Here is a 16,955-nt window from a genome sequence, read left to right as displayed (position 1 = left end):
AGGGTATGTTTTTCTATACTGCATTCCCTGATAGCAGTTTAAAAAAATTTCTCACAGAGATACAAGCACTGTGATGTGTATATTTTTATATCTCTCCCTTCATAAAGCTATGCCTTTATTCTCAGGTCCCATCACCTCACTCAGCATCTATGTCATTACATTTTGCCATTACCCAAGGGATTTTACTTTGCTGCAAAACTGTAAGCTGCATCTTTATCACTGTACCTGATAAATGTGTGTACTGACAAGCCATCTTGCCACACTACAGATAAAAGTCCACTACACTCACTCAGGTAAAGACTATAACATAAAATAAAGCTTAATCATAACAAATACCCATTAATAGTGAATGTGGGTCAGAAGGGGAACATCAAAGGTACTGACTATAGGCCAGATATTTCAAAACACTGACCAAGAATATGCTTAGATTTAATGCTCACAGTACTTTAGGTGAAAATACAAAGCTTAAGTCTTCCATTTGAAAGCCTCACTCAGAAGACATACAAAAAGATATCTTTAAGAGTCTGTAGTTTCCAGGTAAAGTCAGTTATACACTTACTTTCAGTCTTTCAAATAATTGAGCAAAATTCAGTTTTTTTTATTTGCATGTGTGGTTTTATTTTTTAGGGTTTTTTAATCCAGTGGTAAATCTGCCTGCTTTTTCAAGTGGCTTTATGTTAAATAAAACTTACATACAAAGAGTGAGATAGAGGTCCAGCTTCTTTCTGTGCATGAGTAGATTAAAAACCATATTTCAATTTTCTACTTAAGTGCCCTAACCATTGTGTAAGCTACTAAGTCTATTAGGCTGGTTCCACTTTGCAGAACATAATTCAAGAATCATTGACTCATACAAAGAAAACATGAAAAGAAGCACAGCTTTGTAGCTTTAGTTGTTACAGACCTTACAAACCTGGGTGGAAGCCTAAACCTAGTGCCAACTCATGGAACAGCTTCTGTGTTTTAACCAGTAGAATTTGTCTGTAAAGCCTGTGCTTTTTCTTCTGTTTTCATATCAGCTGTTCTAATCCCTAAATTTCTTCTTGCTTTTTCCTTTCTTTATGAATTTTTTTATTTTGCTGTGTCTCGTGCAGTAGCTGCAGTAGAAAAATTGATAGTAACCTTCATTACCTTACCATAACATGTATGTCCATGGCAAAATCTCTTCAGATAGAAAAAACACAAAAACCATTGTTTGCACCATTTTCTGAATTTCTGACTGGTGATTACTTTTAATAATTAGAGTAGATCAAATCATCTTTGTATATATTTACACACACACATATTTATATATTTACAATAGCTGTTTACAAAAGTGCTAATACATTCGTATTAGTGCTCATACTAATACAAATTTTGTATACTTCAGACACATCAGGTTATTCACAGGACTGCTGTGCTCTAACCAGTTCATTAAAAAAAAAACATGTTATATGCAGAAGCACATGTCAAAGAAACTAAGGAAATTTCTTGTTAAAGTGTCTCTGAATTCAACTTTTTTTGTGCTTCACTGTGCTTCACCTATGTTTACTAGAAAATCTAAATTTGGTCTTGTGGTAGTCTGTTATTTTACAGTTTGTTCTTCTTTTAATATTCCTTGTTGTAAGTTTGTAGTGGTTCATTCTATGTACCCCATTTGCCTTCCCTGATGGTTCAGTCCTGAGTTGTTTACCACAGTTTTTCCCACCAAAATGTATGTCAATCCGCATGTCAATCCGCCTGTATAGCTCCCTTGTTCCTTGTCTCACCCCTGTCTGTCAAAGCTAGCACACTCCTTTGGTTCTGGAGAGTTCCCTGTCTCTCATCCCTTCCTGGAAGCAGAACTGGATGTGAGGTTTGCTCCCTCCCCGCGTTGGCTTCTCTTGGGGAGCCCTTACCCTGCACCCCTCCCCTAATGCCTCCTGTTGGTCACAGGTTGTGTCCTCCCCGTGTTCCCTCTGCCCTTTAAAAGCAGCCCCTTCAGGTTCAGATTTGTCACTTGCTCTGCCCCGCTGCGGGATTGGATCTTTGCAGGCTCGGACAAATGTCCTTCCCTCGTTGCTGTGCCTCGGTTTCCCGGTGCTCTGTGCCCTGCTGTGCTCCCCACGCCGCAGCGATCCCGCCCCCCGCACCAGGCTGGGCAGAGACTCGGGGCGGCCGCTGCGTGCGGCCCTGCGGCCCCCGCGGGACAGCGCCGGGAGCTCCGCCCGTGGCCAAAGAGAGCCAGGCGCATGGTCTAAAAGCTCCACTGTATCTGAAATTTCTGTGTTTTTTTACAGTTTTGTATCAATCCAAGATCATTGTTATGTATATATAAAAATAAATATATACATGTATGTTTGTGATATCTGTTTACTAATAGCCAATCATGCATGCATGTAATGCAATTTTGCAATAGAAACCATTTCAGAATGTATCAAATATGCTGGGAAAATAGATTTAATTAACCTGAACAAAAATCAAAATAATTTTGCATTAAAATACATACCTAAAAAGTGCGTCTTCCATATAAAATAGTTAACAGATGCTATAAAAATTAAACACACAAAACAACAATCCTTCTAATTATATATCACTATCTTGTATGGTTCCTATATGTGACACCGCTACTAAGCTATTAAAATCTACTGGTAGAATTTAAATATCTTAGTAGCATTAAGACAAAAAATTCAAATATATTTTGTACATTAAAAGATCATAGCTCATGCTATTTCTATGAATTGTTTATGGAGCAGAGAAGAGGAATGCATGAGGTTTTGATATGCAGCTTTAGACGAGAAAAGATCATAAAGGATTTATGAAGGTAGGTATGTTTGGTTTTGGCAGGAATTACACACCCTGGAGTACCATACTGAAAAATCATCCCTGATTGAACTGAGAATTAATACTCTATGGCAATTTATATAAGGACCTGGAAGACTGGGTTTTGTGATAAGTTTACAAATTCATGTTTTACAAGGACTTCTTATGCAGTAATTCTTAGATGTCTGCATAATAAACTTTTCAAATCCAGAGATATATTTTTGCACATTTTCTTACAGTAAAATATAGGTAACATATGTAATAGAACTGGGTCCTGTAGACACTCGCTCCATTAACAGCATATAGGATTGAGAAGGTACCAGTACAAGTTAAAAAACTTTTGCTGCTACCTATCTGTACCTGGTTTTCACATGCTGTCAGGTGATCCATGCTTTTAGGCAAGTGTTGCAAAATTTCGTTTTTAGCATCTACTGTGTTGACAGGGAAATGTCTACTAAGTGATACATAAATTCTGTAAAAGTGTAATGTCTAGTATTTCAGATATGGCAAGTGCAAAAATAAACTGAAAGTGGTTATCAAATAAAATAAAAAAGTCTAGAAAGCTTGCTAAAGCTAATTACATGTGGAAATTACAGCTAGTTTCTAAAACTAAAACTAGATCCTTATACACTTGTGTTCAGGGCTGCTTAATTATGGGGATGTTTAATTGTGTTATCAATCAACTTTTGACCTTAAATTTTTGCACACATTTAAAGATGTGGTTTTACAAAACAGTAAATGTTTATGCCTATCTCTAGCATAGGAGGCAAAAATTTTGTCTTTTTCTGTTAAACTATGTTTGCATGTTGTAAAAGAGGCCAGGACTTTTTTCCTCTGCCCCCACGGGTATGTGAAAGGCTGACTCACATTTGTGGGGATAGATTTACTTCTATCTCAGAGCAGGGTGGCCTTGACCACATTATTTGCAGCAAATTTGTTATTTCCCAGACCATGTCTGAGCTCTTCTGGGAGAATGATAGCTGGTGTGGGACAATGCACGCTGAAAAGCATGCAGGCAGAGAAGTGAGAGAGAAGTCTGCCAGTGTTCAAGGCCATGACTTGACATTTAAGTTTACTGGGATAGGTACAGCCTGAAAGGCACAATCCTGTGAATCTCCTACTCTTACATAATAATTTTTAATGTTCTTCAGGACCTTATTGCCTATAAAACGCTGTTGTTCAAGAGGAAGCAGTTTGGAGTCTCTTTGGAGAGAGTAGTTTAACAGTCACCGAAAAATCAGAATACTCATCCAAATATCTGAATGCAGAGCCTGAGTTTTCTTATCAACACCTCTTTTTGTACCAATTTTACATGAAACAGCCCTTGCATGTGTTAGGGTATGGGACTCATTCTTTTTGGATCAACATTTCACTTTCCTGAAGAGTTACAGTTCTTCTCCACATATTTATTTCTTATTTTCCCCTTTCTTTTATGTGTGATAAGTCTGAAGAATATTTTAAAAATTAAAAGTTATTAAAAAAAGACTCAGAAAGCTTTAGAATTAAGCACTTAACTTCTTGAAATACTTTGCATTTATTATTCAATCATGGTCATGAAGTTAACAAATGTTCAAGTTAAGTTCTATGCTTATGGATCTGTTATTACCGTGGATCTACTACGGATCTACTACGGATCTACTACTGAAGATCTGTATTTTGTTAATCCAAAGAAAACCAATTTTTATAATGAGTTTCAATACTTATTGGAAAGACAATTGTTGCTTTCTTAAAGTTAAAATCTGCAAGATCATCAACAAATATTTAATTGACACTTCATGCTGCAGAAAATTCAGGACAGTGGCAACTTCCAGGACTTGCATGAATACTATCATCCCTGGTCTTTCATCAGATATTTCTTGAGAACCTCATGAATTTCTAAAACTTCATTAGTGCCACACATCAATATGTCCTTTTTTGACCTATGTTGTAGCACAGATACGTTTTTAATGACACTTTTGAAGGAGAGGTTTCATTTTGCTTCTCTTCATCCTCCTATGAATTAAGTGATCTACTGAAAAAGTACACCTGCAAATGTCTATTCTTTCCTTGTATCTTATGGTCATGTATCTTCAGTCTCTTTTCACTGACTCTGAAATGGAATTAATCAACATAGTTTGTCTTAGACTACATATCAAATTTAAAGACAGTAAATGTTTGCCAAGATAAATCTCATCCTGAGTCAATGATAAATGGAACACCATAGCCATCATATTTCTTAGTAAAAAGTGTGAACATTGATTTAACACGTGCCCATGTAGAAAGCCTGTAGAAAGTTACATATTTTTATTCATAAATAACTTTTTCATGTGAAATACAGCACATCCTGTAGCATAGTAAAAGGGGAAAAATAATTGATACAATTGCAATTTTTTTTGCTTCTTATTAGGATTTGAAATATTACAAAGGGTACAATATAGATCTAAAACAATTACCTATATTTACACTTGAATAATTCAAAGAAGTCAGAGAAAAGAGTCTTCATAAAGTTTGATTTATAACAAAAAATTCATAAATCAAAAAATCTGTAAAATTATACTATTTGCTAAAAGATTAAAAAATCCTCAGTTGAAGACAAAAATTACATATTTCATTATATATGTATTTCTGATAGGTAGAGTACAGATACATCTATAATGTAACTATTTCAAAGAACATAGTGGAACTGAATATTTTTCTTTATCAATGACCAGCTTTCATCAAAATTATTTAATCTTTTGAATGCTGAGAATATATATACTGTTCACTTAATCATTTATTTACTTGTTCATTTTCAAAACTCTTGACTCCACTGTATTGTCATAGGAATTTTAATTGCTCTATTTTTTGATACAGACTGAAAAAAATCAGAATTAATTATTAAAAATCTGAAAGATATGATCAGGTTTTGCAACCCATTTGCTATCTTTCAAAGTAAAATACCCAATCCAACATTTTAGTGAGTTTCACTGAAATTATTATGCTTAGCATGACCATTTGCTGTCTTACTTCCTTGGTAAAGCCACTATATACCCCTACATGTATTGCAAAAATTCACAATACCTAGTTCAACATAGCACCACTTCTGACAATTAAATATTTTAATTTTGCTGGAAAACAAATGCTTAGTGAAGCCCTTTAAGTTTGCAATAAATGCAGGGGGAGAAACTGATTTTCTGATTGATTCAGGTAATATGAATAAATTATTAATCCTAATGGTAGCAAAGAAAATTAATCTTTTGAGCACAATAAAATTAAAAGGTTTTGGCTTGCCTGATCTCAACAAAGTAAGATGAATTTTTAATACAGCAAATTAATTAGGCACATAATGAGGAATAGAATGCATAATAACTCTAATTCTGATAAATAGCAAAATAGTTCAGATCCTCAAAGAAATAAATATCATCCATCACAAACACACCTTAAATTCTGTTTGTTAGGGAATATTAATGGTAAGAGAGCTTGCACAGAAGAGTTAGATAAATTCTATTTGCTGATTTTGTTCAGCACAATTACATTATGTGCTGACCCTCATCTGTAACTTTTTGTGAAAATGATTTTAGGACATTATTCATTTCTGAAGGTGGTAATGTACCATAAAGGATTTGTATTATCATTAAACATACTGTCTACGCCAGGTGTTACATGTTATTTGCTTCTGCCCTGAAGATCATTTAACAGCTTATAAATCTTTATGGCCCCATGATGTTTTGCTACAATAATTTGCATCTTTAAATAGCTTCTGAATTATTCATTCTAAAAATAAGTAAAAACCAACATTTTTGTTATTAAAGAACATATATCTTCTGTTTTACAATAGCCTTAGTTACAAATGTCAAGCAATACTAGTATGGGAAAAAATAAAGTTGATTAGGAGTGCAAAATCAATTTTTTCCTAACTTGTGATGGCATAAAATCATTTCAGTGCATATTAAGTAGTTTATCAGTTTAAGACACGTTCTTTTATGAGAACTCTCTAGGACCATTAAAGAATTACATAACTGAATAACTCTATTTCAATAGAATGTCATGATGCCGTCTATAATGTGCTTTGAAATCTCAAAACCAAATATTTATAAATAAAATCTAACACCTTCTATAACATAAAATGAATTTGGAATTTAAAAAGTAACTTATTTGATAAATTCATTATGACTTCTTGTTACTCTGTGTATCTTTATTTTAATAGATAGTTTATGCACCAGAGGAGGCTACTGCAAAAGCAGGGGCTTGTCTTTTTTAGTGCATACAGTCGGAACCACCATGGGAGAGGGAAGCTTTGGGAATAACTGGGCTCATATTTTCAAAGAGCATTTCAGAATAGAATGCTTACAGAACAGTAGAAACGACATGGATTTTATACCAAGAAGGAAGCTTCCTCAGGGAAGCATGAAAAGAACAGGTAATAATCAGAATTCATTAAAAAAAAGTCTTCCTATGAATGAGGAATATAATTTTACTTTGCTAGTTTATCCTCAGCTCTGGTCACCTTGGACCTCCTTTTTATAACTTACAGTGTTTTGATTTTTCTGATGCTGCTGTCTTAGTGGTCACTTGGTGGTCTGGATGATTCATGTGCCAACTTTGAACTGTCTTTTCAGCTCCAGCTGAAATTCATGGGAGAGTCTCCACTGACTTAATTTTGTACATCTGAGCCCTCCCTTTTCGACAGAAGGTAATGTTAAAATCTATAATGTTTCAGTTGCATTTTTTGAAATTTCTTACACAGCATTAGTAGGTCTATGCAGATTATGCCCATATATTGTATATGATGGCTAATAGATATTTATTAGTAAAATAATTTGAAAATAGATGGTGAAACATACACTGACTTTAAGCTTAGTTAATATAAGGCCATTATCATAAACGCCACTGTAAAACTTACATTAGTTTCTCCTGCTCTTATTCACTAAGTCACTCTTTTATCTATATTGTCAGTGTTATTTATTTTCTTTACAAAAAACATTCTATACACTCAGAGTAGTAATATTGATTCTCTCATCTGTAATTTAAAGTTTGTATTTTTTTTAGATGAAGCTTTCACAATATTCTGACAGGCTAATTTTTTTACTTTCTATTAAAACTTAGAGACTATATACTGCACATATGATTTTCTTTCATAATTAAAAAAGAAAAATCAAAAACTCTGTGCCCTCAGTACCATTAGAATAGCATATTTATATAATAAAATATGTATGCATTCTAAATAGGAGATATGTATTCTAAATGGGAGATGGTCAAAGACGGTGATATGAACATAGGTCTAAAATTGTTTTAAGAAATTTAAGAATTACCAATTTGATCGTCATAACAAATGTGATACACATCATTCCAGACTATCTGCAGAATGCAGTTTATTAGGAAATAAATTTACCTATTTAAAAGTATGAAGGTAGGGCTGCTAATACATTTTATGAGAGATAACAGAGGCTATTCCTTGTATAGTGTTCTTCATACTGCTTCATAAGGAATAAATATAAGATATTGTTCATTGTTGACAAAGAAGTCCTAAGAAAGCAGTATTAAAAATATTTGGTGTTAAAATAATGAAAAAAAAACCCCAAGCTATTGAAAATCTTATCACATAGCGTGTAATACTGTTAGTCATGGTAACAAAAATGCACAAAACTGAAAAATAAATTCAAGCCATTAGAAAAGTTCTGTTCTGTAAATCCTAATTCTCTGATAATAACCTACTATAAAAGTAGTTTATCTATATACCATATACCATCTCTTACATGGCCTCTATCTGTTCATATTCTAATTATAGTAAAGGATAAATCTAGTACACAAAGAAACAAAGTTTTTGATTGATTTTCTCTTTTTGAACTAAAGACTAATTGCTTGTTCTATTCAAAACATATTTATGAAGCTGTTTCATATGAGCTTTTTTGCCTTTAATGGAAAAATGTATTTAATATAATAATCAGGAATTCTAATATTTTGGAGTGGGAAGATACAACTGTTCAAATATAACTGGCATTATTAATTTTTTTATTAGTATGCTTTTTCATTTTTTCTTTATTTATTTAATGTAAAGGCATCATCATAGTTTAAAGTTATGTTACTTTTTTTAAATTTCTTGTTTATTTCAAAACAAAACAGTTATTTTATAAAACATCTGTACTGGTTTAAGACACATCTGCAAACAAGCCTTGACAAATGTAGCCTTTATCCAAACCCTGTAACTCAGAAAAAACCACTTTTTTTCCTTCCTTGCCCAGATAAAATTTCTAAAAGACTGTTTTCTTATTAATATTGAAGTGCCAAGAAAGTATGATTAGAGGATATTCTTAAATGCAGTTGATCTAAAAATTGCAATATCTAAAGGAAAGTAGGAAAGATGTGCCATCAATTTACAATCAATTTCCTGCAATCAATATTGCTAGTAAACTTTCTATTTAGTGGGCTGCTATAGTAACATAGTTTATATTAATTTTTATTGGTTGCATTCTGTTTTTTCTTCCCTAAGTTTGTTCAATTTTGGCTGGGTCAATAACAGATGGTCTCTTTGTTAATATTTTTTTTTTTTTTTGCCTTTTCTCTGTTCATTGTTCTATATGTATTCCTTATTTATTTTCTAACTCTATTTCTCTCCAATAATTCTTTCTTTTGATTACCTTCCTTGTCTTTCTCCAGAAATCTGACCTCAGAGGGGATTTATCTCTTCTTCATTTGTCCAAAAATTTAGACATTATACAAATAATATTTCTGGATAGTAATTAAGGGGGAAAGCTAAGGACACTGAAGCACAGGTCAGAGTCTCCTATACTCAAGTGAATGTCTGAAAATCTGAGACATTTATCTTCCTCTCCTTTGTGGGAAATAAATATATATGTATACTTATATCAGGGAGTTGCAGATTGTTATGGAGTGTTTAGAAGACTGACAGATTTCATCAGTCTTAACCTGTAAAACTAAAGTTTGCTAACTACATTCATTAGCAAAATATTTCTTGCAAATGGTGAGTTCTTACAAGTTTTTTATGATCATTGCTGCTTATACAAAACTCTCACTTTTTAACAATTATATTCTAAATTATATGTGATTTGTGATTATACATTTCCATAGATCTGAAGTTGAACATTTAGCACTGACAGCTATCTTGTTAAGTCTTATCATTAGGGTCCAACCTGAGAACTCATCAACCAGATGTTTTCCTTGCTTGCTCTTGCCTGATGGTTTTATGCTGTTACAGTCTTCTCTGCTACTTATTGATCATTTGTGATCAGGTCCTAAGCCAAGACAGGTGATTTCCAAAAAACAGCAACAAAGCTGGTCAAAGATCTAGAGAACAAATCCTGTGAGGAGAGGGTGAGGAAACTGGGATTCTATAGCCAGGAGAAAAGGAGGGTCAGAGAAACTCTTATTGCTCTGAAACACCTACCTGAGGTTATGGGAAGGTGAGTGTTGGTCTCTTTTCCCAAGTGACAAGCAATAGGATGACAGGAGATGTCCTTGAGTGTGTCTTCACTAAAATGGTGGTCAAGCGCTGGACAAGGCTATCCAGGGAATTGATAGAAGCACCATTTGTGGTGGGATGAATCCATGACTGGTGTGAGGCTGTCTGTGACTATAGGCTGTTCAGAAGGCACAGGCAAGGAAGGAAGGGCAGAGACATGCTCTTTTCATCAAGACATGGCTAGTGTAAAGAGCTCTCTGAAAATGGGGATAAACAGGTTGAAAGCTTGTGGGTAAGAATCAGAGACTGAGGCAGCAAAGGGAGCTTTGTGACTGGTGTCCACAACAAGCTGCCTGCTGCTGAAGCCTCCTTACTCCAGCTCCAGGAAATAACGTGCTTGCAGATACTTCAATCAGCTTGGTACCTGCTGCAAATATATCATAGCTAATCTTGGAATACATGGAGGGTAACTTCTTACATGAGGAAACAGACAGCCCTACAAGCAGGGATGTGATACCGTACCTGATGATCCCCAGTGCAACTGAGCTAATTGGTGATAACAGGAGTGGAGGCAGCCTGGGCTGACCATACTCATACACTGGTGGAGTTTACAATCTTGAGGAATATGGGTCAAGCACAGGGGAAACTCAGGACCTTGAATTTTTGGGAAGTAAAACTTCCACATGTTCTATTTTCTGGACTGTTTCTCAGACAAATAAGGGCAGCTATTGGGACAGATTTTTATATTGCTTGTACATATTCTTTGGAGCTATTTGAACAAATAGAATTATATACTAAAATAAAAAGGCTCCCTTTTCCTTGACAATCTGAATTACCTTGGTAATTCATTACCAATTGCACTGCCTGCCATCAGAAAACAACACAAAATAATTCTGTCTAGTGATTAGTGTATAAAAGTCTCATGCAGGGTGCAAATTAAAACGATGAGATGAATTACCTCTGGGATTACAAAATAGACTTGACAAAGCTACCAATTTGGATTTTCAGTGGTCCTTATGCCTCCATAATTGCATTTAATCTTTTTGGCCATTTTTATTTCCATATTGATGAGGTCTTAAGGATCATTCAGCTGAATAGTTAGCTTTTCCTGGAAAGAAAGAAACAGCTGAAATGTCTTCACTCTCTTTTCTAACAAGTTATTCCTTCAGCCTTGCTTATTAAACTCAACAGGTTAAATCTTGCATCACTCTAGGCTGTACTGCCTGACTACATAGGGATACCAATCCTCCCCTTCAACACATACTTGCCTCTCAACTTGCTACAACTGCCATATCAACAACCCAGTTCTAAAGATGTAGAGCAAATCTACAGGACTCATGAAAAAGGGTTATAAACCATGACAGCTCTACTTCAGCAAGAGTAGAGAGTGCTCCTATTTCCCGCTCAGGCATTGACCTCTCCTATTTCATGAATAAAAGCATATGTGCAGTGGAGTAGATCTCTCATATTTTCTTAAGCATTTCAGTACATATTTTGGGACTTGATTGATATATTCTCCAATTTAGTGAAACTCCAGAAATCTAAAGAAAACGCCACCTAGATAAGGGACTGAAATTGGACACATTGTTTCTCATTAATAGTAGCTTCCTATGTCTGACTTTGGCTTTTTTCCCCTGAGTTAAAAATTCTAAAGTTATGTATATACTTTAATGAAATATCCTTCTCTACTGGATCTTCAGCGCATCAGGTTGGAGGTGATGTTGATGATCCATAAGTTTTAAAATTTAGCTAATTTAAAACTCAGCTAATATAACGCACTGCTATTATCGTGTGTAAGTTTAAATTCCTAAGGTGTTAAGAAGTATTACAGAAGACTTGTCTTTATGTGCAATAAGAAGAAATAGTTATATTCTCCTATGTTAGGAATAATGTTTTTCTTAAGTATTATCAGGAAGATGCTGTCATGAAAATAAGTTTGCTTTCTAGGAAGCTGAAAGCCTATTTTACCACACAGAAGTAATTTAATGCTAGAGAGAATTCAGACTTTTTAATTTTTTTGCTGATTTTCTGCACAATTTTCATTGCTAGTTTTGTTTTTGCAATTAAAAATAATGATGGACTGATATAAATATATTCAAAAGTAACAAGAAAATAAAGTATCAATTTATTATTATTCCTGCAATGGGGGAATAAACTAAGCTGGTAAAGCTTTATTCAAAAATTATTCAAAATTATTCAGTAATCAACAGTCTTTTACACTGAGCATCAGTTGCCAGTGACTAACAATTATAAATGGTATTTATTTTTGTTATTCAGTTGATGATAATGTGCCATTCACATATGAATAACTTTATCTAACCATTATATTTTCCAAGTTCTTTGATTGTTTAACTATTATTTGTTAATGGATGGTTCCTGAATAGCATGCAAGAGTCACTGAACTTAATTTTTCTCCCAAATTCAAAGAATGCAGAAGGTCTTTCACTTTTTTTTGTTCAAAAAGTGACCCTTTAGTGAAAATATTACAGATGTACAGTAAAGCATCCTTCTTTTTATTCCCTTTAAGATATATATGTTTTAACTGCTGCTAGATGACTGTGAAATATATCTGAAATGAGATGTAAGTCAGAGGAATCCTCAGAATTCAAATTTTCTGTGTGCAGGACCATTCAATCTAAGGAGGTGACATATCCTTTTTGCAGTAAGTAATTGATACAGCTAGATTTTTGCTTTATTACTGAAGTCATTGACCTGTATGACATTTGAAATATTTACGTTCAAGTTAATCATAAATTTGAATAAGCTTATTATCTACTAGCAATTCCACTTACTGTTGATTCTGTTATATCACTTCCTCTAATCTTAGCTGTCTAGTTTGACTTCATGAAGAATCTCAGGTTTTTTCTGCATTAATTCCAGGCCCTCACTGAAACCGATGGTTACAATATTTAATATGTTAATGTTCAAACAATATCTTTCTAAAGATAATTTCTGATTTTCAATCATATGCACACACATATACCTTTTTTATTTTCTTACTAAATGGTATTCATTCTTTGTGTATATCTAGGAAAGATGACTCCTTCTTTCTCCATTTAAAATTTTGAAATGTTTATATTTTCCTCTGAAAATAAAACACATTAACAGTTTGTAGGGTTTTTTTCCTAATTTAGAAACTCCAACAAAACCAAATTTAATTCATGGAAAAGGTAGTAAGCTTATGATGTTAATAGGTTCCCCATGATCTTTCAGAAGAATGCCTAGATTTTATTTGCTTAGCAGCTCCTCTTTTATTGTTTACCTCTTAGGGCCACAATATGAAGTAGAACAAAGACCTCAAAAAGGTTAATCATATATTGTAAAATAGCAGTTTTATATATCTTGTACTTCACTCCCTTTAATTTTAGCCACCTAAAAATTATGCCTGTAAGACCATGTCTGTACTACCAAATTAAAGATGATCTGCTAATCCCCAGACCTAAAATCAAATGTCAAATGTTTGGAATTCGTGATACTTAAAGTCAGTATTCTTTGTGACAGATTTGCATTAAGATGGAGAAATGGAATAATCAAAACCAGAGTCAGGAAATTATTTAATAGTTAACAATATGAGAAAGACTTAAACAATATGAAAAATAAGTGTTTAATATTGGAATGTACTCCCTGTCCGGCTTTTGTTCTGCAGCTAGTATGTACCTTATGTCAACATCTGTTATGTAAACTCCTTTTACTACTGAGATACATATTACTGTTGGTTTGTGGGTTTGGGGAGGATAGTAAAAAAAGTTGGTATTTGAAAAAGAAAAGAAAACCTAGGCTTGACTTGAAGACTCAGGAGATACCACCTTTCCTGGCTGGCTGGAGGAGAGTCTACTGTGGTCCTCAGAGATGCATGCTGCCAGGAGTGATCTTGAGTGTGCATTCACAAAAAGCTTGCCCCAAGAAATACACACTATATGGACCCAGAAGGACACAAAAATGGGGTGGACAGACTTATTACAGACATACCCACAAGCATAAATAGCACATATATAAAAATAAACATGAGCAACAGAAATTGGGTCAATCCTATTCCTCTTTAGGGCTATCCATTAGTATATTTGCATATCAGAATGTTTGCATACCACCACCAAGTCACATGCCCAGCCACATTTACTGATCCTTCAAACAATGGCTTTCAGATCATCCAGTTTCTGTGCCCAGAGTTTGGGTGTTTCACCTGGTCTCCATCTCCTTCCCTGTTAATCCTGAAGTTTAGTAGTGAACCACTTACTGTGCCAACACAAACAGAATAGAAAGTAGTTGGGAATAGAGTCTGATAAGAGGATAGGATGAATTGTGACAATCAGTTACACTAGAATCTTGATTAAATCATTTTCTGTAAAAAACTTTGTTAAATATAAGTATTTAACTGACATTATTCTGTGTCTTCCCAGCGGTGACCAGTGTTCATCTGCAATCTCTTATTTTACACAGCAAGTGTACAGTTTTAAGATATCCACTGACCTAATATTTGGTATGGGAATAGCAATGAAATACTTGACTCTCTCTAATTAAGATTAATTTCTGTATGACAAAAAGAAAAATCACTGTAAGAATAACCTCCAATTTCCTATATGTGAGTGATTGCACTGCAAATTCTCTTAGGTAGCTGACTTTTTCCTTCTGATTAAATGAGGCTGAGTGCTTTATGGATAAGGTGCAATGCTCATCTGAATCTCGGGGACCTTTAAACATTATTTCTAATATGGATGAACTTAGTCTTCCAAAACTGAATGATGTAATATACAGCTTCCCAACATTCACACTTACAGTGGGTTAACTCTGGCTGGATGTCAGGCACCCACCAAAGTCACTCTTCCACTTCCCTTTCACAGCTGAACAGCGAAGAGAAAATATAAGGAAGGGTTCATGGGTTGAGATAATGTCCTAAAGACATATCACTCACCAAATACCATCATGGACTCAAATTGGGGATAATAATCGAATTTATTTCTAATAAAATCAGAGCAGGATATTGAGAAGTAAAAACAGATATTAAAACAACTTCATCCAACCCCTCCTTCCCATTAAAAATTAGAGTTTTGTTTTAAAAGTGTGAGCACAGGAATGTTTGCCATTCAGGCAAAAAAATATAAAAAAAGCTTCCAAAGCTGTTAATAAAAAAAAAAAAAAACAAACAAAACCAAAACAAACAAAAAAACAGGCAGGGGCTCATTAGACAGCACCAGTTCCTGGAAGCAGCTGTTGTTTCCAATAAACTCAAGAGGAGCACAGCCCAGGTGCTGTTCATCAAGTGCCACACCTAATGAGCAGTTCTCAGATCATAATGTGGATGGCCTGAAAAGAAAGCGGAGTGGCAGGGAGGATACAACCCTACACCTCCTTCCTCCTTCGTAGCTCTGCCTTCTGACCCCAGAGGTGTAGGTAGGCAGGCAACAGGGGTTACAGCTGGTTCACCACACATAGCTTCTGTGCTGCTCAGGGAGAAGAGTCCTTCCCCTGCTAGAGCGTGGATTCCCAACATGGTCACAAGTTCTGACAAAAAATCTGCTCCAGGGTGGGCTACTCTCTCCACAGATCTGCAGACCCCTACCAGAAATCTGCTACGACATGTGCCTCCCATGAGTTCACAGCCTCCTCTCAGGCATCCACATGTTCTAGAGTGGGTCCCCTCCATGGGCTGTGCGTGGATCTCTGCATCCTTGTGGTTCTCCAGGGCTGCAGGGTCACAGCTGCCTCCCCATAGTCTGCAACACAGGCTATGGGGGAATCTCAGCTCCAGCACCTGGAGCATCTCTTTCCCCCACTTCTTCACTGCCCCCGGTGTCTGCAGAGTTGTTTCTTTCACATGTTCACAGTCTACTTTTCTCTGAGCAATTGCTTATGCACAATAATTTCTTTTTCTTCTCAAATATTTTATCAGAGGTGTTGCCATTATTTCTGATTTGGCCAGCGACAGATCCACCTTGATGCAGCAGCATAGCTGGCACTGGTTCTGCTGGACATGGAGGAAACTTCTAGCACCTTCTGTAGACCAAAACCTGGCTCTGCAAACTCAATGCAGTACTCAAAGCCTGTCACTAGTTAACATATCTTAAAACATAAAGAGGCACAGGAAACAGATGGTCCTACCTGCCAGTTCTGTCAGTTAATTCTAAAGAATATTATCAAGGTGGCTTTTGAGACCATGTGACAAATTTTTCTAAATGCCTGCTTCAAAGGGCAGCTCATTAAAAATTTCTTTAAAAATCAAGAAGTGGGAAAAATACTTTACAACTCGTAACTTTAAGGTAAACCACATGATACAGAAGACAACACCAGGCTTAAACACAAACATGACAATCTTTTGATACATTGCATTGAAATAGAATCAGGAAGACTATAGGAAAAAAATAGGTTGGTGGGCAAAGGTTGGTGGTTAAAAAAACCCCATCTCTTCCAGAAAAGATAATGAAGGTGGTCCATTAACAATAACTGATGTCTTATGACACAGAATAAATTCACATGTTTTCTAAGAAATCTTTTCTCTTGCATTTCATTATTTTAGATACAGCTCACTCTGAATCTCCTTTGTTGTTGGTGGTTGTCATCTCTGAAGACTTACTTTAAATTCACTATAAGTGCATCTCAAATACTCTTCATCAGATATTACTTCGCCTCTACTACTATGAAATCTTGATTCAGTCATCCTGAATATAATAAAATCCTTCTTCCTTCCCTTTCTACTCTATTTTATCATAACAAGCCCAACTGGCTTCAACATAAGCCTTCTCACTCCAGGATATGATGTCAGTGACTGACAAAAAGGCTTCAAAGAGTAAAAGAACAGTTT

Source organism: Taeniopygia guttata, chromosome 1, assembly GCF_048771995.1.
Source record: "Taeniopygia guttata chromosome 1, bTaeGut7.mat, whole genome shotgun sequence".
Lineage (NCBI taxonomy): Eukaryota > Metazoa > Chordata > Aves > Passeriformes > Estrildidae > Taeniopygia > Taeniopygia guttata.
Note: the sequence above shows the minus strand (reverse complement) of the source record.